Consider the following 24,793-nt stretch of genomic DNA (forward strand, 5'->3'; position numbering starts at 1 on the left):
TGTGCTAGGCGATATTAACATTGACACCCTCCGACCCACTCTGCCACCGGTCGCTGACTATCTCGATCTATTATCTAAATGGGGATTATCAGGCATTATACTTCATGCAACGCGTCAGGAATATCTGTGTCGAAAGTTGGTTAAACCCTGCATTGACCATATCAATGTTCGATGCTCCACTTTTGCGATGCAAGCAGCTGTTGTTGAAGCCAAGGTCACTGATCATTATGATGAAAACAGGCTACAACAAAAGTTTCAGGAATTATGTATCATGGGCCTTCCAGTCTATGGTACAACAATAGTACTCGGTATCTTTGAAATAAAGAAACAACATCTTAGAAATAAAGAAAGAAGCCATGTCCCCATGATATTCGACATTATAGCAAGTAGAGCCGAAGCAATGTAGTATACTACACACGAAGCTTTGCTGACTTTTGATGAAAGCAGTCACATGCGTTCGAGTTATCAACTCAAAATTCATGCCGTAACTCAAGACTCATTCTGAATTAAACAGGAACTCAAGGCTCAGTAACCTGACAAAAAAGCAAATACAACACTCGCGTATGAAATGGAACCGGTACCATAAAGAAATAAAGGGTAGTTGACAAGCAGAATATTATCAGAACCTAAAACGGCCACTATCCAATAATCGTCCTTTTTTTGATAAAATACAAAGAGCAGTACCAGCTACCGCCGCATTTCCTGCATCGGAGTGCCATGCGACTTCGGCAACTGTGCTTGCATTTCGTGGGTCTTAAGAACTTTCGTGCGATCAATTCTTGGTAGCACGGCGCGGTGCTGCTTCGTACCATCAAGTTTGATTTATCTTGGAACTGGCGTTGCTGCTTGTGAACAGAGTGTTTTTTCCCTCTCGTCTCTTACGAGGATTGCGTTTTCTTGTTTTAGTAAACAGACAGCTTTGTCTTGAACTCCTCCACCACTTCCCGTGAAGATGGACACTGCGTGAAGTGCAATAATAATAAATAAAGTAGGCTCTCAATAACGTAGGCCTTAGGAACTGCTAGCTCCTGCGAAAGCTCACCATCGGGCGCCTTCTTGCGTGGAAAAGGGGCTAGACAAAGCCTGAAGGGAAAGTGCGTGAAGTATCATGAGAATGCTAATCGCATTAAGATTTCACGATGGTAGGCCTCTACTCTCCCTGAAGGAAAGCCCGCAGTGTCCGTATTCATCGTCACGCGGCTCAATTGTAAGGTGGCAGAGCTCGTTGCAATGATTAGTTATTGAAATTTCGGAATCTTGCCAAGGCGCTGTCTGACATTGCAAGGGAATAATGGCTATCTATCTATCTATCTATCTATCTATCTATCTATCTATCTATCTATCTATCTATCTATCTATCTATCTATCTATCTATCTATCTATCTATCTATCTATCTATCTATCTATCTATCTATCTATCTATCTATCTATCAATGAAATATTTCTGTATATCTCGTACCGTTCTCACGCCAACATTGTCGTTGGGGAGTCAGTGGGCGAACGGTAGCGCATCAGGCTGTAGAGGTCAGGCGGCAAGGTTGGAAACTCACTGCAGCAACAACATGCCTCACTGGAGATTTGGCACTTGTTATTCGCAGCTGCATATGCTCCCGTCTCAGCTGCGAATTCAACAAGATCCTCAGCTGTTTAGCTCTCGGTTCACCGCATTTCTCACGGAAATTCACGTAACGTGTTGTCTAGTGGTAACGTATATTCTTACGCTCGCGTGCACACGAAAATAACGCCGCTGGTGTGAGTTACCCCTGCATTGGATGAACGTCTCCGCGGAAAAGCAAACAAGAAACCCACCAAACACAACGATACCCCCGAGCATATGCGTCTGCCTTCAGTATACTAGCCATCTGGATAGATGGTATTTCACTCTGGAATCCGCTGCAAGATAGAGAAATATTCTGATACGGGAAGGTGTGTGTCGCGTAAAATGATATTTCATACCACTGATTGACCGGTGGACAAACGGTCACCGCTGAGGAACATTAAACAAATACGCGTGTCAATATATTATGTGTTGTTTCGGCGCAACATGCTTTAAAGATCGTGCTCCATTTCTGTGTCTCTAAGTGCGGTAATGTTCGCAGAGAAGTTGTGAGTGAACGTGCTGGATTACACTTTGAAAACCAGGACATAAATAAAGACAACACAGTGAGGTGTGTCCCCACGTGTTCTCGTTTCCGAGGTCACCTTTGTGTAGTTTCTAGGCAGCCAATTCTAACAAAAGTCGAAATTAATTAAGCTGCCGCTTCCTTTAATTGGGAAATGCAATACAAACGGTGGCCACCTGCACGAATACGAGTTTTTTTTGTGTATGCAGTTTCTTTTACCATCTCCCAGATGAATAGATGGCTGAACATTAAAGATGCCTCATGCTTGTATCTAGCAGGTGACCTTTTATTTCTACTGTGATACTATTTTTTGTAAACAACAAAGGAACGAAGTATAATTTCTACAGAAGGTTGCAAGAAACCGAATTGTTAAATACGATGCTTCTTTTGTTTGCGAAATGTAGATTTTAAGTCAAGACGAATAAAACATGTCTGTCTTATTGTTATATGAACAGCATCAAGTGGTGAAAGACGCGTTGAAAGACACTATCGTTGAGCTAATGCTCCTACACATGAACGAATAATATAATTACCAAAAGACTGGCCTAATGTAAGAAGAGTTTCATGTAGATATTCTTAATATAGCAGATAAAAAAGAAACATGGCTATGTCCTGCAATCTGTGATCGCAGATACGTGCTAGCGAATTGCTCTATCATTGAAAATAAAATCATCTGATGGCGGTGGGGCCATTCTGCAACTGAATAAATCCATTGCTTTCGTGCCATTATGGGCTGCGAAAAGCATAGAAACTGTGTTCTGCAGAATTGTCTGTAATAACAGTGGAATAATTACAGGCTGTGTTTGTCGAAACACAAGCGAACGTAACTTTCCCTAGGCGACTGCAAGACAATCCGTTGAGCCAGGTACACTGCTTAAAAACAACGAACAAAGCCGAACAGTCGAGGAGCACAGGTATCCGAACCTTAGCAGTAAGATCACTGATTGCATACTCCCGCCGGGCGAACAGGAATCGACCTAGATCGCAACTAGAAGAACGCTTTCTCTTTAGTTGGATTTCTCTTTAGATTTAGTTGGGTCGTATCAATATTCTATTAATGATCATCAGGTGTGTAATCGACAACCTGTATAATGAATATTCTAGGAATACGACAGCAACCATGAAAATAATAAAAAGAAATACAGAGGCAGACAGAAAAAGCGACAGGGAGGTGGTAGGACTAACAACTGAAGTTTATTCGTGAAATAGACGTCCCCGAAGTCCGTATTGAACATGCGCAAGGCACAACATATCACGCACAATGTAACCACTTTATCTATACGCTTTGACACTGATCGAGAAATTGATGCTACTTCTTGTTTATGAACACAGATGGCAAGCTCACATACTTCTCGGGGCTAAGTTTGTAGATGCGATAGGCATCAATAAACTATCTTTTTTTCTAAATATTTGCCTTCCGCACGACTGACATCTTGAAAATGGGAGTTCAACCACACTCCTTGCAGTGTAGCTGAAAATTACTCCTCATGCCGGGTGGGTACCGGATTATCGCGCTCCCGCATGTGATCATTCAAACAGCTATCGGTTTGCCTCAAGTAAACTTTGCGACATTTTAACGGGATACTGTGCACTACAGAAGTGTTGCACGGGCAAAACCTGTTAACAAGCATGGTATTGCTCGTACTTCCGGAATTGTGCTTCAAAACCCTCATGCAAAAATTTGCAAGCTTGAAGGCTCAAAACAAACCAAACAGACGTTTTTTTTGCCGCAACCTTTTTCAAAGATTCTAAAATGCAGTGCACATGTACCATAACCATTCGGTTCTTTTTTTTCTCTCCCTCATTTCGTAATCTTGTCCGTTTTTATTTTTCAAAGGCTTGTGTGCAGACTCACCAACTGAAATCATTAAAGGCTTGCGATAGCCTACCGCCAACAGACTGCTCTACTGCTTAATTATTAAACAACGTTCAACAAGAAGAAATAGCAAAAAAATGTCATTGCGTTGAGTCCCAGTTGATACTTATAACATTGAGAGTTTACGCAAATCGATCAAGTATGACATTCAGCCCCATTTGAGTTCATTTTCACCATCATATAGACTATATATAACTGCAGAATTGGAAGGTGACAGAAACTGTTCATCTGGCTGAAAATGTTCGCAGCCGTCCCGACTTTCTGCCAGACCATACCTAACATGCTGGAGAGTTTGAAGTATGCTATTCGGCATACGGTTTCTTAAAGGATTCTTTTTCAACGAAACCTGGCAGAACTCGTGTTCGACAGCTGCGTTCGACCGAGGAAGCACAAGTAGGTATAAAGGAAGCTGAGACAGTAGGAGGAACATTACATTTCTGACACTGTTTTTTTTTTTGCTTTTCTGATGCTAACTCACAACTTTCTGATGCTGGGCGATGCAATAGCAGAATATTTTGTTCAGCAATAGCAATATTTCGACATAGTTCTTTAGCAGTCCATCGACAGTCGACAGAGGTAAATGCTCAGGCTTCTCTGAGCATGTACGCAAATACTCTAACCGTTGCGTTTATCCCTTAAACGACTTCCGTATATTTTTCGTAATGTTACTGTGTAAATACATAAAGCGGAAATTGCGGGCAAACCAAGCAATATCGTTTCCGGAATCCTTGATGAACACTCAATGGCAACGGCCAAAAAGGACGCACCACGACATTAGTTGAGCTGTAGTGCAAGTCCACATGATAGTTTGCTCTACTATAGCCGGAACGGAGCATGTACACGACAGCTGTCCGCCCCACCGTTTTTCTTATTGTCCCGTTTGTGAACCGGCAGTAGATGGCACCGAATCCAAAACAAAAAGAAGCTAGCTTGGTGCTGGACTAGCTTATAAACATGGTAGCTCATTCTTAGCAACATCCTTTCACCGCCAACGTTGCCTAAAAACGCAGCCCTCGAGATTGCCTACATGCCACTGCAGCAGCAATGAGCTTTACCTTGTAATAAACTGCCGTTCCCTTATTTTTCTTGGTGTTGACATGGTGCTCGGGACTGCGAAGTACTTAAGACACAAATAGCCCAAACATAGCCATATAACCAACTCAAAATTTTAGACTCCAATCGACATAAAATGTAGCCCTATATGGCTAATAATCGCTAACTTGGCAACGCTGATGGCTTCCTAAAGACGGCATAAACAGAATTCGAAGGCCACGATTTTCCTGGCTGCATACCGCAGAAGTTAGTCCAAATAAAAAAAAAAATACATCATAGAAGATATTTCTGCGCAAGATTATAGCGTAGAATATAGATGTTCCATGGTTCTTTTTGCCTCGCAACATCCATACGTAATTGTGCGCAACATGGCACGAAACGTGAGCGCACTTGTTAGTACGTCAGTTATTATGGAGGCCACAACAGCGTCACAACATGCAGGTTGCCGTGTTGTGCTGGTAGGATGTCGAGTAAGAGGAGATTGTAAGATTGGTGGAAGAAATGTACGGAAACGAGAAAAAACGCAGACCTATAAAAACAAAATTCACAATAGTCGGTAAGAAAATTTGGTTATGGGAATACAGCGCGGTCTTTTTTCTTTTCCTTTTTTTTCTTCTTGAGCTACGTAGGGCAATAGGCAATATAATAGCAAAAGCTTGGGGGCAACGCTAACCACCCGGTTATAACGGGGACGCTCATAACATACATCCATCCATCCGATGTGCGAGCTGGCACTTCTGTGCTCTTACGATGCGTGTATTTGATCGTGTATTTTAGAGTTTGCAGTATTGTAGTATGACGTACTTAGCGTGCACACAAGTGGCAGAGGATAGTTTGTGTCTTCCTGGAAACTTGCGCTATGCGTGGCATGCCAGGTTAATGTGGACCAACGAGATTCATGCAGTGAAGTGCGTTACCTTTGGGTCTGGTTGTGATTCAGTGGACGTCGCAAAGAAATAATGCGTATTGTTAGCGTGCCTCGGCTCGTCCACTACGCAGCGGCATGTATGCAGGGAGCAACATCGTCAACGCAGCACCAACAACTTGCGGACAGTGCTTTTTGACCGCGTCGTACCATTCGGAAAGTGAGTAATCGTGCTTGCTAACTATATGCGTATTGTAGGAAACAGTGGAATCTATGGAACAGAGGAATCAGCTTGCAGAATGGTGGTGGTCAGAATTTGGTTACGAGAATTTATTGCCTCAATGCCAAATTGGTACTCTTGATAAGCGTTTTCTTGCGATGAGAAATATCGCGTTCGGCAATAAACGCGTTCATCAAGTGCTCCTGCGCGTGACCTCCTGCTTTTCTGTTGAAGTTGCGTAATAAGGACTCATCTGCCGGTTCATCAGTTCTTACTCCTATGACGTTTTCTCGCTTAGAAATGCGTCGATGTTTTAAATAATCACTGCTTATGAGGTTCCCGGTTTGGAAGCAGTTTTAGAAAAAAAAAATATATAAGCAATCGAAGATGGCGACTTGTACAGCTCAGGTTTTAAGACAAGATGTGTTGACACAACCTACACGTTGTATGTACGTTAACAATATTAGTGTGATGAACGGGTTTCTCTGTTGCCACCCTTCACTTGTGCAAACGTAATTTTCATGACAATCTTTAGATGCTCCTTGCATGTGTTAACAATGCGAAAGCTTTATTGTGCCACTGCATAGAGTAACCATAGAATTTATTTTGTAGTGGCGAGGCCGTGACCCACAACAGTGTCCACATAAAAAAAGGAACCACCAAAATGCAAGGGAACCCTTGCATGGCTGTGGCAGTGCAATGAGCAAACTGGATGGTTGAGTCAGTGTACGTGTTCCAAAAAGTAGGATACCGGCATCATTGGTGGACAACTTTATCAACAACTTACTCAACACAGCTTACTAAAAGGCTAAATGTTTATGGAACTTGTCACTTATTTTTGTTCGTAGCTAATATGCACACATTGTCGCTTTCTATACAAAACTAGACCTAACATGTCCTGATGTTGAATATTTTTATCTTGCATGAATCCCTTGGCTGCAAGTTCAATACTTTTTGCTTAGTTCACTTCGTATTTAAAATTTTATATTTTGGTCCTATTGTTCCAAAACCGTTTTCTATGCTGTATCTTTCATTTCTGAATTTTTTGTTTATACTACACGGTCGTGCAGTTTATTCGCATGTAGGAATTCAAATTGTAATGGGTCGAATATGTCGCAGGTCGAAAGACACGGTATGGTTATAATTGTTTAACACTCATATTCACAATTATTTATATCTTGTTCCCAGAAGAAGTGCCAGTGACAAACACATATTTGATGAGCTTGAACTTCTTGAAATGATGCATGAAGGCCTGTATTCACAGTTCTGCACTTACTACTGTATTGAGTAGTACGCTTTATTTATTTCGATCTCATTTTGAGAAGGTACAAGATACAAATGACCATTATAGCAGTTAGTAGTCTGTGTCCAGTTGCATTATTTTTCCCTGTAAGCTGATTCTCTTTGACTTTCTGTGAAGCAATTTTTTTCAGGTAGGTCATGGCTGCGTGTATGCGGTGTGCTTCCCATCACTTTTTACTCAATGAAGATAGTACTGGCTTGTTTCAGATGGTTGTTTATGTGTGCTGCATTTAGCAGAGCTTACTCAGCTGTGGAAGTTCTCGGAAATGAGGACAAATCTTTGTCATTTTGAGAATCTCAACAGGTTTGGCACGGATGACCTGCCACGGATCTCTGTATAGCGTGATTGCATACTTTCGTGTCCCATGCTTGATGTGAAGGTAAGAATAATGTGGCTCATTTGGATTTCTCGGCCATCAAGCCTCAAATTGATTCGCTTCAAATTGATAACGTTATGCTTACTCCAAACTTCCAGAAGTTCACTATACGGGAGTTTGATCAAGTCATCGTTCAAAATGCCTCATGATTGGCATTCAGCATTTCTTTTGCGGTAGCATTCAGTGGAAAGTGAGAAGAGACGATTAGATTAGGTACTTTTCGTGTCGTTTCTTATCGCAGAGTTCCTGGAGGTGGTCACCACTGACCAATTTCTTAGCTTTATAACGTGTGTAAATAGGAACCTGATAGACATATTTTCATTAGGAAAGACGAGATGGCTCTCGCTGCCTTACCAGTTTTTCCTTTTTTTTTGCTGTCGCATATATATGAGCGCGGGAGAGTGCCTGTTTTGTTACCAGAAATTCGAAATATTTCTACAGTGTGAGCCATTTTCTGGGGGTGATCAGGGAGTGGGGTCAACGAGCTAGCCATACGTAAACGCATACTTTTCGCATGAACGCCATTCACCCACCGTGAAGCCTTGCAAAACAATGCTTCAGGACGCATAAAACATAACCTGCAAACGCCGACTGTAGGTTACAACATAAAAAAAAATGGCTGTGGCTTAGCTAAGGTTAAGCCCAGGATGCGAAGTATACTAGCCTTTATTTTAGTTGTTGAACCACTGTTTAGCCTGGTGAACTGCTGTTGCTTGGCTATATTTTGTTCGGCTAGAAACAACTCAACGAAGAAACAACTCATGCAGGCGAGCGCACGAGCTGAGACCTGGCTATGTAGCTACGCGGCCGCAAGCGAGCGCACGAGTTGAGCCTCCGCTTTTGCAGCTGTTATGACGTCATATGGTAGCTACGCGGCCGCGCGCGGCGCAGCAAGGAAGAGCGTGGTTGTGCGGCTAGTATGCTTCGCATAATATCACATAAACTGGGCTGGTTAATCGCGCAAGGTTAATCCTCCCTGCCCAGATAATTCGAAGCAAGTACTAGAGTACTGTCATGAAGAGTGGAGAAAATTACAGAGAAAATTCGCAGTTCCTCCGAAAAGGCGGAGCGCTGATTACAATACCGAATTAGTAATGAACAGTACGAAGTAAGGAAAGTAGTTTTATCCGCCGTATACAATTCTAAACATTCGTTAGCAAACTAAATTACCAGTGATAAAATGCATAAACGTGATTCAAGGGGACGTAGAATGAAATAGACAAACGGAGACAGTGCGGTCTTTATGTGTCTGTTTCTTTCTCCGTCCTTGTTTAGTTGCGCTTAGACATTCTGTGATACATTCAAGCCAACCAGCCTGTCAACGTGTTTACCTAAATTAACCAGCACGGTGTCAATTGCGGCAGCAGCTGCGACCCAATTGACCTCCGTGCATATGTCACTTCAACGCGTATGAAACGTCGAAAGCACCGCGCACACAAAGCTACCGGCACTACGCGCACTCTGCAAACAGCCACGTCGCAGAGAGCTTTCAAGAGGCACGCGCGCCGGCAACGCCGCGCCTACGGCGTGCGCCGAAGGGGTCTACTATGGCGTCTGGGATTCATTTGGCGAACACCGTAGAAGACGCTGCGGTTGAGTCCACTCTTTACGGAGCGGCGGGCGAGGAGGACATCGAGAAACCGCAAGAGGCACCAGAGATAAACGCACTCCTCCCTCGCCTCAACCCCCTGCCTCACGCACCATAGCAGAAAAAGAAGCCGCGGTTGAGTGCACTCTGTCGTGCTCGAGCGAGGAACGCGGCCCGGATGCCCGCCGCACCGTACAGAGTGAGATAGATAGCGTCCTTCCTTTCCTTAGATCACTATCTATCTCACTCTGTACGGTGCGGCGGGCATCCGGGCCGCGTTCCTCGCTCGAGCACGTGAGATTGAATCCCGTTCGGCGACTCACCCCCACACGCTTTCATTCATACAGTACCTCACGGCGAAGGCGATGGTGATGCCAGAAATTTGCGTGGTGTGTCCATATAAATGCTATCGCAATAGAAGGCAACTGTCCATTTTCCCCGCTTGAGTCTTTCCGGGGGTTCCGACTAAATCAATTCGAGACCAAATGGGAGTGTTTCCTCCATCGAGGGACCCTAAATGTCCCAAAGCACGCATTGGTCCCCTGGATCCCCTTTTCCATGGACGACGCTAACACATGCACGGCTTAAATTGAGAGGGGCGAAACCTCATGTGCGCTGCCGCTACACACGAAACCCCTGCTGACGCAAATATTCTTGCAGAAACCATGTCGGGTGGTTGCATAAAGGATACATTATATATACTGTAGCGTTCCTAGCTATAACGGCCGTAAAAAAGACTTATTCTCAGTAAGACGGACATCTTCCGCCATTTTATTCTTACTTCTTCGTCCTCACTTCTACCGTAGCCCGCTTCGTCTTCTTTCATGCATCAAGCGGAGACTGCTTCATTCTTCCGGATTTCCTTTGAATACACCTGCTTGGGTAATACTTGAATATGTTTCCAATGTAGGCGCACTTCTTTTGAGCTCAGGCTCCGGTGCACCAGACGTTTTTGAATATTCCAAGCTGTGATGCAGTCCAAATCATTAGAAATGGTCCGTAAAACTTAGAAGGTGAAGGTATAGCTGCTTTCCCTACAAGGATGTAGACTGCAGGTCGTACGTCCGGTATCTCGCTACTGTGCCTTTTATCAAACTTTTTCTTCATGTGTCACTTGGAGATCTCCTGTTATTTGGCCGTTTTCCTTATTTCAGCGAGTTCGAGGTTCTCTAAGAGGCTTAGCTCACGATCTGAAGTAATTTGGGCACTGTACCCGAAGTAGCAAATAGAGGGCTACAGCATAAACTAGTGGTGTACGATCTGCTGGGATGCTTCACCGCGGCCTCGAGACGGCACTTCGAGCTACTGGTAGAGCCTACATACATCTTCAGGTATTGTTCGATGTCTCCTATGGCACGTTCAGCTAGGCCGTTTGCTGCCGGGTGGTATGGAGAAGAATACTTCATCATTATACCGTGCACCTGCACCCACTCTGACAATTTGGCACTCCACAAAGGTGGAACGTTGTCGCCGACGAGCGTCGTTCTGTGGTAGTACATTCAGCCTCTGTGCGGAGGCGGAATGTCTTGTCTTCTTTTGGTGCAATAGTTATAGGGGAAGCAAATGAGGATGCAGAAGGCCGGATGATACCAACGTCTAACGTTTGTTCCAACATTTTTATCTCTGGCCTTATTACAGGGGGTTCTATGAAACACTGTTTTATGTGCGAGGTCGAAAGGAACAACATGTGATTTCGTCACTGGAGGAGAGCTCCCCATGCATGTAAGCTCTGGATACTTTGTACTGATGTCTTCCGGGTGAAAAATCCACCACGATCCGCTAGGCTCTTCGCCAGGATATATTTTTCTTATTGCGTCTTCACGAATTACTTTGTCTTCCCAATATATGTTTATCTGAAGTTTCTTCATGGCTGGGTGGGACAAATGAAAATCATAGGTGACATTTGGAAATGCCAATATGTCATTGGTGATATAATGCCTTGGAATTCTAATATCAGGGTTACCCATTCGCTATGCATGGTCACTGAGCCATCGTAGTCTTGGACACTAACCGTTCTAGTATCATGCAAACGACTGCCATCCACTTGAGTCTTGTTGATAATTGATAGCGAAGCCCCACTTCAACGAGAGCCTTCACTTCAATGCCATCTGCCTGAATGGACGCATACAGTAAGCTCGAAGATAGCAAATACCCTGTCTCACTGAAGCTCTTCATCTTGGGCTTGTGATCCATGGTAGCCAGATGATGAGCAAGTTGTTTGTCGTGAACTGCGATAATTGGTTCTTCACCTTCCTCACAGCCATGATTGACGCTTCCGAGGGTTTGTTTATGAAGCTCTCTCCACATTCACATGACGGCAACTACCCTAGATGTTCACTCGGGTTAGGAGAATCAAGTTGCATTGTTCTACCAGCTCGCTCTTTTCTCACTCTAGTTCATGACACAGGGGTCTGTAGAAAGAACAGAAGGTCAAGGAATGCTCCTCGGTGCCAAACACTGCAAACGTGGTTAGCAACTCGCAGGCGGCAATCCGCGGCTTCGCGTGCGGTCGCGTCTCGCGGGAAGCGGCCCCCTTACTCCAAATTTCTGACGACGGCGACTTGTCATCGCCCCCGCAACCCCAAAATTCTACGGTCTTCCTCCTCTGGACCCCGGCACACACCGATGTCCCACTCGCGGGCAGCGATCCGGGTCACATCACGGCTCAAGGTATCACACGACGAGGCGCCGCTTATTATTGGCCGCCGCCTCCACCACCGACAGCAGGGCCTCGTGTTTCCCGGATCGGGACACTACGACAGAAATGCAGCAACAAGAAACACAGCGGGCGTGGGGTGATCGCCTTACCACGTTGAGACACCTAACCCAACACTACAGACTCGAAAGGCGCACGTTATAGCCACCGCACGATAAATTGAACAGGAACGAGGCCGAAACTTTACGCTTGCTCCAGACACACACCTACCCTAGCCCCGCCATCTTACACAACTGCTACCCGCGTTTATATACAACACACACGTGTAAAACGATAAAACATGCGGACAGAGAGCAATGCTGCGAGACATGTTCTGGGAATATGCCAGCAACAACAGTAATCAAACCAGCTCCGTTTGCGGCGCGTCCATAATTGAGTCCGTTGCCAGAGTACGGGAAGGCTCGAGCTCACTTCTTCCCGACGCCGCCCCGGATGCGGGGGCCGCCGGGGACCTTCTCTGTCCACGTCGCCGCCGCTGGGAGGTGGCTCTCAAAAGTTCAGAGCTGGCAGACCAGCTCTGAGTCATCCGGCAAGCCGAAGATGCCGCCCGAGTCCAAGAACTTCGTGCCGCCACCTGAGGCCACCACAACGAAAACTCCCGTACTAAGTATTCAATAAAGTTTCTTCTTCCTAGACCTTTGAGTTGGGCATGACTATGGATCTCGAGACACAACCCTTGCGTTATCAAGGCTACAACTGCACGAGGCGACTGCTTCGGTTCTGCAGAATATAATAGGCGACGCTTCTAAAGATACTACTCAAGCAGAAAGCCACATGTATGCCTGAATCATAGTGCAGTATCCCATCTTTCTACTTCATTGGCTTCAAAAGCCGCTAAAAGGTTGCTTTTCGACAGTTCCCAATAGATTTGTCCATGATTCATAAGTTGCACATCATACCATGTTGTAGATATAGCGCCCAAATAGCAGCGCATATTCAATATCTTTGTGTCGCCGCAGTGCCACGTGTTCTTGTTGAAGGCATACTCGAAAACCATAGCCAGTAGCGCGCACTTTGCGAGTTTCCTTCAAAACATCCTCTTCAGCTATACCTCGTGCTGATTTCTCTCGAATAAGTGCTTGGACCAAAGTTCTCAGTATTTTATTCTGTTGCATAATGTGCGTTTGATCTTGCTCTATAATCGTCAATACTAGGCTCACTTTACCAGCAGGCGTTTCCTTTTTGATAGTGCCTCGTCATATGAGTTCTGGAACAAGTTTGTTCAGTGTCTGGAGCTGTGTATTCACTGTCAGCGATCCAGTTTGCACCAGGGCTTAGCGGCTGATTGCAACTTGTTGCAGCACCACGTTGACCAGTCCAACGTTACAGCACGTTGATCAGAAGCAGGGGCGTCTGCGTGAGCAAGCGTTTGGTGTGTTGCGACACTACGTGCCCGAGCACACGAGGGTTAGAACCTCCCATGTGTAGCCGTGCGCGTCTTAGCCGTGTCTGGGCAAAGGGGGTCCTGGGGGTGTAGCCGATTCTGGGTGTTTGGACTTTCAAGGCCTCCCGGCGGAGGGAACGCACCTCTTCGGCCTCTGCGTCACATAGACGACACCTCCCGATTGACCCACCTGGACGAAATCGGCAGTCGCCTTTTCCTGTCCTTCTTTTGTTTTGCGTTCCCTCTTGCTGTCTATTCTGCCCTTTCTTCTTATCACTTCTTCTCACTTCCAAATTTCGAGGCGGCAAGGGTTAACCTGATGTATGTATCCAACGTAGGGTATTTTATATTAGGTTATAATAGCTACGTACAGCAGCCGTCTGCGTTTTCTTCTGGAATCGTGGCGTCCCCTTGTAGGGCTGAGTGGTGGGTGGCTGGCGTAGCTACTGAAAAAAATGAATTCTGCATGGCTGAGACGTCATTGCCCTCCCTCTTTCCAATCGTCCTCTTTCTAAAAGAGAGCGCACCGAAGAAACATTCCAGCTATTCAGCCAGCGCAAAGAAGGTTTCCACCGCTTCCATGTAATACACAGTCAAGATCCTGAAAGGACAGTCAGAACTATCTCACCTTTCATTCACATTAGGTGCTGGCTACAAAGTGACGAAAGTAAGGAGTTGCAGCCTTCTTCTTGAGGTCCGTGACACTCAACAGCGTGGCAAACTCTCCATTCTCTTAGCATTCCGTAATCTGGCCATCACTGTTACCCCCATCGACCATTGAACACGTGTAAAGGATTCATCTCTGATGAAGATCTCTTGCGCTTGAGCGAGGAAGAGCTCCAGGAGGGCTGGAAGGAACACAACGTGGTTCAAGTGCAAAGAATGAAGATGAAGTGAGACAACCAAGACATTCCAACTAAGCATGTCATCCTCAACTTTGCATTGAGCGTGCTCCCAGAAACCGTACAAACGAGATATACCGAAATTCGAGTGAGGCCTTACAATGAAAATCCCCGACGGTACTTCCAGTGTCAGAGATATGACCATGGTTTGCAAGCTGCCCTGGCCGACTGACCTATAGTCGACGGAAGCGCCGCACTGTTCAAGAAAATCGATACCAAGAATAACATCGTGCGAAGAACGAGAAAGATCAAGGAGTTCCGACACAAAAACTTTTCCAGCCAACAAAACACTCACAGCACAAACACGAAGGGGATGAAGCCACTCGCTGCCTACTCCACGAAAGGTAATACCGTTGTTTCTAGAAAACATCACTTTGTGGCTTAGACGGTTTTAGAAAGCGAGGCTAATCACAGACACAGTCGCCCCAGTGTCAACTAACGCCATGGTCGATATTCCGTCAATCAAGACATTCACTTTGTTTTTGAGCATCACAACAGGCAGAGGTATTTCTTGCAAAGACTGTCCGGTGACCTCACCTCCATTGACTGCGGATGCTAGTTTCCCGGCGGCGGTGACGAAGAACGGTGCCGAGGGGACGGAGAGTGACGGGGACGATTACTTGGTGGCGTCAAACTCCGCTCAGAAGCTGGAGAATCGCTGCGTCTGGTTGCGTGTGAGAAGTGGTCCATTGGAAGCAAATTGGTCATCCACAAGTCATATGAAATACGTGTTCTGGGATGCGAGAAAATAGGTGGTGTCCTTCGTGACTGATGGCCTTGGCGACAATACCGAGCTATATGGCCTGTGAAACCGCAGTTGTAGCACACGGGAGGGTCGCGGTTCACAGCATCTTCCTCGAAACGAATGCTAGGCTGCTGCGGGCGGCGAGAAAGTTCGTTGTCATGTGGACAACGTGTCTCTGCTGCTCGCTGAAATCGGTTATACCGTTCATAAGTCACGTCGCGGTAGTAGGGTCGGTGCTGTTCTTGCCGTGGCCTGACAAAAGTCAGAGGGCCTCGGGGGTAAAAACGCGGCTGCTCTCGTGGCCGAGCGTCATAAGTAGGGTCTCTGTCATAGACACGTGGCTGCAGTCGGTGCGCGAGTTCATAATCCTCAGTGCCCCTTGCCGCAGGATACGGGGAGGATGACACGTTTGGCCCGAAATCTTCTGGTAGGCGGAAGCTATGAGTGCCTGGATGTGTCGCTTGCGCGTGCAGGCTGAGCTCTTCCAGAAATAATTGTCGGATCGCTGATGCCAGATCGAGGGGCTGGTTGCTGTCCAGCCCCTCGATGGATGTGCCCGACTTTGTCTTCCTCAGACATTCCAGAGTCCACCATCCTACACAGTTTTGTTACCGCCTCAATGTAGGTCGTGCAGGTTTCGCCTGGCACTTGCGCACGTTGCAGTAGCGTCTGTTCTGCCCTTTTCTTTTTCGTCGCGGAGTCGCCGAATCGCTCTTTGATTTCGGAAACAAATCTTCCCCATGTTGTAAACGTTTCCTCGTGATTGTCGAACTACAACAACGCAGTATCCGTTAGAAAGAACACGACGTTCGAAAGCTGAGAAGCACTGTTCCACTTGTTGGGGGCACTCACCCGGTGATAATGGATGAGCCATTCCTCGACGTCTTCGTCCGATCTTCCGGCGAAAGGACGCGCATCTCTCAGTTGTAGAACGGAACTTGTCGGCGCAGCTGTTGCAATGGGCAGTTGTTCATCTGCGTCGTGGGACATATTCAAGTCCGGTAGATTAGGTGGGAGTCCAGCAAGGCGACGGCTCCATCGAAACACTTCTGCTTCAGCCTCCGTCTTTGGGTGTCGATTACCCCGCCACAAATTCCACCACAACTGTTACGAAGAGTTGCAAAGAAATGGTTTTATTTACGGGAGAGGGACGGTCATCGTAGCGTCATAGTAGCGCAGCGCGGCATCACAAACTCCTCGTTCTCTTCGTCTTTTTTCTTCCTCTCCGTGCCTTTCGTATCTGCTACAATATATATATATATATATATATATATATATATATATATATATGTGTGTGTGTGTGTGTGTGTGTGTGTGTATCTATAATGCATTGAAGAGGAATGCCCGGCACCGCAGCCACGTCGCCAGTCGCCCGGGAGGCGCGAGCGCGAGATTGCCTAAAGTGCTCTGGTTGAGACACGCTGCCTGCTGCTCTCTTTTGCTGCATTCATATTAGAATCTGGTGGAGGTGCTACGGTTTTCCCCAACCTAGTATTACGCACCCGAACTCTGCCATCCGTAACGTCTGACGACCCCAGCCCGACATCCCCCCCGGTTACTCCAGCCATCCTATGTGCCGTTGCCCAGCGTCAGCGGCATCCTGATATATTCAGCGGCGCCGATGAGAAAGACGTCGAAGATTGACTGGAATCGTATGAACGCGCCAGCAACACCAACAAATGGGATGATTTCCTAAAGCTCGGCAACGCGATCTTCTATTTATCGGGCGTCGCCAAGCTGTGGTTCCAAAACCACGAAGCCGATCTCTGCACGTGGGCTAGCTTCAAAACTGGCATCGCAGAAGTTTCCGGCCGCCGTGGCGTGCGCAAAAGTCGCGCTGAACAACGGCTACGTAGCCGATCCCAGCAAACTGGTGAAAAGTTCAGCAGCTACATAGAGGACATCGTCGACCTCTGCCGGCGTGTCAACCCGACGATGGCGGAAGCGGACAAGGTACGTCACATCATCAAGGGCATTTCCGACGATGCCTTTCATATGTCTGGTCTAGGATGGTCTGGGTGGTCTAGGATGCCTCTCCGAAAACAAAGGCACTGGCTCTCAGGTCATTGAGCTTTGCCAGAGTGTCGATGGGCTCTCCAGACAGCGCTTTCTCACGTCGCGCCCCCTGCAACCGACAAAACCTTCGCGAGCATGACCGCGGCTCCTGATATGGACTCCCTACTTGGCCATATAAATGAGTTCGTCCGTGCTGAGGTCGCTCATTAGCTTTCGCTGCTATCCTCAGCCACGCAATCACCTTCGCCTTTGCCGGCGAACTTTCGCCAGGTCATCCAGGAGCAAGTGCGCGCAGCTCTCCCTTCTGCCCGCGAGTGGCGCCTCCGCCTGTGGCGACTCCCGTTGCTTTTCTCGAGGTGGCTGCACCTCTAAGCTATGCCGAGGCTCTCGCGCGGCCACCAGCTCTGAGCGTTGCACCATGCCCATTGGTCGTGCCACTGCGTCCAGCTCCTCACTTCGTTCAGCTACGCTACTGCAGTGGACTATGGCGCACTCCTGACAACCGGCCAATATGTTTTGCGTGTTGTGTACCTGACCACGGTGCAAGATTTTGTCGTCGCCACGCAACGTACGACCACCGTAGCTTCGACGACACACCATACGTTTCCCTATACCCGTCACCCTCCACATCTCAGAACCCCGGCCAGATGTCTTCCTACTCGGACCACCGCCCTCTTGCTGACCGCCGTTCGCCATCGGTTCGACGCCGCTCGCTTTCGCTAATGCGCCGTAGTCCTTCCTCGACGAAACGGAAAAACTAATTGTCGCAGTTACAGAGGCAAGAACTGTGTCACTCACGAACAGACCAAGGCCTCTCCCTTCTCCGAATAATGTTATTGACTTATATTTATTTATTTATTTATTTTATTTACAAATACTGCATTCCCTATTCGGGCCCAAGCAGGAGTGGTTACATCAGTAGTAACAAACAAGGCTGGAAATAATAAAAGAAATAGAATACAGAACAATAATTAAGATATATAAAATATAATATACAGGAACATCAGCCTTTGAAATTTAGACCTATCAACATAAATGCGATATAGGAACAACAGTTGCAGTTCGCAACTCAACAACAAGTACTGACATGTACACACATGTACACACAACAGGTCACTCAATTCAGCATTTTCACTTAATTTTATTACAAAACACAGATAATGATTGATTAATTTCTTTCCCTATGTGCATGCTATTAATCAAAAGAAAAACCATTCACAAGATGAATGAACGATTGTATGGTACTAGCGCTAACTATTTCTTGTGGTAATTTATTACACAATGAAATAGCATGAGGAAACAGGGAATATTGATGCATGCTAAGATGACTGAATGGTTGCCTAACTGTGTTGTTGTGTTGTGTACGGGCAAAGCGTATTGACGGCTTGGTTATGAGACGTTCACGCTGTATGTTAAAGTTACCATGGTAAAGCTGATAGCTAAATTTTAATCTGGATACCATTCTGCGATGATCGAGTTTTTTCCCCTTCCCTTTATCGCGAAGAACTGATACGCTCGAGAAGCGCGAATAGGTAGAATGGATGAACCTCAAGGCCATGTTCTGCACCTTTTCTATTTTTTTAATTAAATATTGCTGATACGGACTCCAGATTAGGTCCGCATATTCTAATTTTAGCCTAATGAGAGCTTTGTATGCTGTTAACTGTACAGCAGGTGACGCATGACGTAGTTTTCCTTTTAAAAATGCCAGATTTTTCAGTGCGTTACTGCAAACATTATCTATATGGGGTTCCCAACTCAAATTACTTGTGAGTGTAACACCCAAATACCTCACCTGGTTAGTTTTTTTTTAATATAAGCATTTTTAATGGTGTAAGCAAATTGTAAAGGTTCTTTTTTGTTACTAAATGATATGCTTGCCGTTTTCGAAGTATTGAGTTTCAAGCCCCATTTATCACACCGTGCACTGATTGAATGCAATGCATCATTTAGTCTGACTTGATCAGCGTGTTGATTTATGCTGGAATAAAGGACACAATCGTCCGCAAACAGTCGCATCTTTACAGGAGGTTCCACTGAAAAATAGATATCGTTGATATAGACCAGAAACAACAATGGACCGAGCACCGACCCTTGTGGTACTCCTGAGTGTACATCTAGTGTATCAGAGATGCAGTCGTTAACGGCCACGTATTGTTTCCTTGAAGCTAAGTAACATGCTATCCAGCGAACAATGTTGTCTTCAATACCAATAGCATGCAGTTTAGTTACTAAATCATCATGTGGAACAACGTCGAACGCTTTTGAAAAGTCTAAAAACAATGCGTCAATCTGACCCTTCAAATTTAGGGAATTTACGAAATCATCGGTTATCTCGGCTAGCTCAGTTGCAGTGAACAGACCGGATCTAAAGCCATGTTGATTATCATGAAGCAGTTGGTTATTTTCTAGATGTATCATAATCGCCCTAAATATAATATGTTCTAACATCTTACAAATTGTGGATGTTAGGAAAATTGGTCTGTGGTTGTTTAATTCTAATGGTTATCCAGTCTTGTGAATTTGGACTATCCTTGCGGAGCGCCAGTCATCGGGTATCACACAAGATTCTAACGAGACTGTATATATAATATAAAACTACTCTGCTACCCAGGTCGCATATCTGTTCAGAAAAACGTTTGGTATTTCGTCAGGACCGGGTGATTTTTTTATATCAAGTGTACGCAAAAGGTGAAGAATGCCCTCTTTGCTTAAGTTTACTTCAGGCATCGGTTCAAGAAGTGCATAAGATGGCAAATGTGCGTGCGACGCCGTCACCGTGCAATCGGACTGGAGGAAGACGTTGAATTTTTCAGAAATTATGGAGCGGTCATCGATGATTACGCCCGATTCTTTTATTTCTGTGATACCGCTTTTATGTTGAGACAAATAACGCCAAAATTTTTGGGTTGTTCTAACATGAAAGAGGACAGAGTGCAGGAAAAAATTGGTTTCTTGCTGCGTGCACTTTTTCCTGAAATGTTTGTACAAGACTTGGAAGCTGTTGTTTTTCACCACGTTTACGGCAGCGTTTAATCTTGCGTTTTAGATGAATCAAATCACGATTCATCCATGGGTAGTCCCTGTTGACACGTTTCTTTTTTAAAGGCACATAACTGCGCTCACAATGAAATATCATTTCTTTAAAACACGACCATAACTCCTTAACATCTCTTATTTCATTAAAATATGGGAACATGAATTCCATATAGCTGACTACTACATTGTCATCCGCATGCGTGTAGTCCCTGATAAAAATGTCAGAAGGCGTGACGGGTGATCGTGAGCCAGAAATAGGACATGTTAACACGAGTAACTTATCATCAGATATCCCATCTCTGATACTAACAGAGCAGTTTGGGAGCGAACTGCTTGCAAACGCAAGGTCAAGAATAGAAGAAGAATTGGAAATCCTGGCAGTTGCGGAAACAAGTTGCTTTAAGGAAAAGGTAAACGCGGTTAGTAGTAGAGGCTCAGCATTTTTAGAATCCTTGCCGTCATGTGAAAGACTGGACATATAATGCCGGGTAAGTTGAAATCGCCAGTGATAAGGATGTTTTAACGTGAATTGGTATTTCGCAGCAAGTAATCATATAGTGCTTCTATATACTCAGGGGGAGCATTCGGAGGCCGATAGACACCACTCAAAGTTATATTCTTATCGAAAAATTTCAATTTGCACCATATGCTTTCGTGATTGTTGATACCACCTAAGCGAGTAAATTTAATGTTTTTTATCGCAATTGCAACTCCGCCACCACGTGATCCTCTGTCTCTACGGATTAGCGTGTAGGAAGATGGAACTATTTCAGTATTTTGCACATCTGAATGTAGCCAGGTTTCTGTAATCGCTAAAACATGTGGCTGATAACTCAAAATTGCATCTTCAAGTAACTGTACCTTATTAAGAACACTGCGTGCATTGAGTGAAACAAGCCGGAGCGTCTTGGTAGACACTTGTCATTTGCTAGCGCTCTGACGGGTGGTCGCACGAGTGGACTGAGAAGGCAACTGATGGGATTTCGCAGACGCAGTGGATTGGGATAACTCTACTCTGCAATTTCTAAGTGTGTCCCATACATACAGTTTGCCATCGACTTTCAGCTTATCAAAAACTAGGGAAACTTTACAACCACTGTCCTTTGCTTCAGCGGCAGACCGCCATAATTTCGCACGTATATCATGAATCTTTTTAGAAAAGTCCTCCGAAATGGCTATTTCCGTACCTTTTAATTTTAAGCAGAAAGACAGAACCTCAGTTTTGTCGATGTAGCTATAAAACCTCAAAATGATAGGACGCGGGCGCTGCGTGTTTTTGGCGCCAATTCTGTGGATGCGCCCTATGGAATTGATTCAAACACCAAAGACATTCTTGAAAATTTCTTCATTTACTTTCCGTTCCAGTTCTTTTGAGTCTTCTCCCTCTTTTTCTTTTACGCCATAAACCAAAATGTTGTTACGCCGACTTCTATTTTCGAGGTCTTCGACCTTTGCAGTTAACTCAAGAACTAGTTTGGTAGTGTTTCTGCAAGCTTCATCACACTTCTCCAACCTTTGCTCGCTTTACTCGGTTCTGCAAAGTTCTTGCTCAGTAGTTGTAATCTTAGCTTGAATACCTTCGACCGTTGATTCAACCTGTTTCAAGTTTGTAGTCAGTGCGACTAGAGTCTTCTTTGTCTTGGTTTGCTCTTTCAAATTTTTTTTTGAGTAATTCACTGTTTAAGTGCGTCTCGGACTCAGAATCAGAAGGACCAGGGTTTAGTTCTATATCGCTAGAGGTTACTAGCAACAATCTGATCACATGCACGCAATCAAACAATAAACAGAGCAAACACTGGGGGCTTGGCAACACCGTCAATGTGACTGAATTGTCTCTAATAGAAGAAATTAAATATTTGTTACCAACCTGGACAAAAGGAATTGGGACAAGCATCCGCCTGCCAGCGGTGTCACCAAGCCCACTGAAAGAATCTTCTAACAGGCGCCGGTATTTATACTTGAACTCGCCAGTATCCGATGATGTCACCGAGTTGATAAGATGACACGCCTGCTGCACATAGGGCGTCGGATCTTGAAGGTTACTTGACAATGCCGCGATTATCCTGTCAGCTGGCGCATGCTCGTGAAAGGAAGCAATTTCCACGGCAGGGTCCCTCGATGCTACGGCGAAATGCGCCCACCAAGCAATCTGGAGAAAAAGAATTGGGATAAGCATCCGTCTGCCAGCGGCGTCGCCAAGCCCACTATATGTGGGCAGCGTCGCTGCACTCGCCCTCGTCGACACTGGTGCCGCCGTCTCAGTTATTAGTCCCATACTTTGCTGTTTGCTCAGAAAAGTCATGACGCCACTGTCCAACCTGTCACTTCGTACTGCCAGCCCAAACCACATCATGCCTGACGCTGCGTGTACTGCTCGCGTTGTGATGAACGGCCTCCTCTACATCATCGAATTTTTGATGTTGTGTTCTTGTTCCCACGATCTTATTTTGGACAGGGACTTTCTTTCCGCTAATAAGGCCGTCATCAACTGATCTCGTGCTGAAGTGGAATTTCAAACACTGCGTAACGCCCCACTCTTTCACACGAGTGAACCTGAAGGTACAGTATCTGTTGCCGAAGATGTTACAATTCCACCGCACTCCTCTGTCCTTGCCACAGTGTCATAAACAATGTTGCTGATGCGAGCGCACTTTTTCCGCCATCTGATTTTTAGCTCGCCGCGAATGTTCCCCGCTCCATTTCGCTCTTTTGTATCTTCATGCCGGCGTCAGCAGATTGCTCGTCGCCAACCAATTATCCTGTCCTCTCACTTTGCTTCGTGGGGAAGGTGTTGGCCGCGCCCAGTGTGTCGACCCTGCTAACTGGTCCCATCGCCACTCATGAGGTCGCCGGAGTGGCTTGTAACCCCGTACAGGAGCCCACTTCGCCCGATGTTTTACATCGCTCCCTAACCGACACGTTGTGTTTTTCTCAACGCGCCTAGCTTCTACGCGTTCTCGACAAATTTCCTTCATCTTTAGACTGCCACCGTGTTCCCTTGGGCCACACGTCAACTTTTTGTCATCGAATCGAAACGGGTACCAGTGCGCCACTGCGACAAAGACCATATCGCGTACCCGCGACAAAGCGCCATGTTATCGATAACCAAGTAGCTGACATGCTCAAGCGCGGCGCCAGTCAGCCTTCGGACAGCCCCTGGGCATGTCCCGTTGTTCTTGTTAAGAAGAAGGATGGATCGACATGTTTCTGTTTCGATTACCGTCGGCTTAACAAAATAGCTCGTAAAGATGTTTACCCTCTTCCGGGAAGTGACGACGCCCTTGATTGTCTCCAAGGCACGGACTTCTCTTCTATCGACTTACGCACCGGTTATTGACAAGTCCCCATGGCACCCGAAGACCAACATAAAACGGCCTTTGTAACACCAGATGGCCTATATGAATTTCGTGTCACGCCTTTCGGGCTTTGCAACGCCCCCACAACATTTGAGCATATGATGAACAATCTTTTGTGTGGTCTCAAGTGCAAAACGTGCCTGTGCTGCTTAGATGATGTGGTTATTTTTTCGCCGATTTTCCCACCCATCTCTGTAGGCGGGAGGAAGTGTTGCAGTGCCTCACTTCCGCCGGCCTTCAGCTCAACCTGAAGAAATGCCACTCTAGCGCAAGTCAGGCACCATCCTTGGCCATGTAGTATCGAAGCACGGTATTTTTCCTGACGCCGCCAAGCTCCGTGCAGTTGCTGGTTTTCCCAAACCTTCCTCCGTAAGAGAACTTCGCAGCTTCCTTGGCCTGCGCTCTCACTTTCGCCGCTTCATTCGGAATCTATTGCCCATCAGCGCTCCCTTGAATCAGGTTCTACGGAGCGACTTGAATGACTATGCCCGGTCTTCCACTTGTGACGATACCTTCCAAGAGTTGCGTTGTCTACTGACCTCGCCGCTTATACTGCGTCACTTCGACCCGACAGCTCCAACTGAAGTGCACACCGACGCCAGCGGTGTTGGACTCAGCGCTTTGCTCCCATAGCGCGAATTTGGATTCAACGAGTACGTCGTTGCATACGCAAGCCGCACCCTCACCAAAGCCGACAAGAATTATTCCGTTATGGAGAAGGAATGTTCGGCCCTAATAAATTTGGTAAATTTCGACCCTACCTCTAAGGCCGCCGCTTCGACGTAATTACAGACCACCATGCACTTTGTTGGCTGTTTACGTTGAAAGACCCCTCAGGTCGATTAGCTCGCTGGGCTTTGCAGTAGCAAGATTTCAATGTGTTGTCTACAGGTCTGGCCACCGCCACACCAGTGCCAACGCGCTTTTCCGTTCGCCCGTGTCAACCGAAAGGGATACCTGCCTTTCTGCCGTTGACCAAGTACTTTGATTCCCAGCAGGTTGCGACATGGCTTCGGAGCAACGCAAGGATGCCTGGATTAGTACTCTTATCCGCTCCCTTTCAAACCCATCGACTGTTCCTTCACATTCTCGAGCTTTGCGCCGTCAAGCGTCTCACTTCGAAATTCAGGATGCACTTCTCTATCGTAGTAATTACGTCTCTGACGTCCGCAAGTGGTTGCTGGTCATACCTCGACATTTTTGTGGTGAAATATGTTCTGCCTTCCGCACT

Source organism: Dermacentor variabilis, chromosome 10 (genome assembly GCF_050947875.1).
Source record: "Dermacentor variabilis isolate Ectoservices chromosome 10, ASM5094787v1, whole genome shotgun sequence".
Classification (NCBI taxonomy): Eukaryota; Metazoa; Arthropoda; class Arachnida; order Ixodida; family Ixodidae; genus Dermacentor; species Dermacentor variabilis.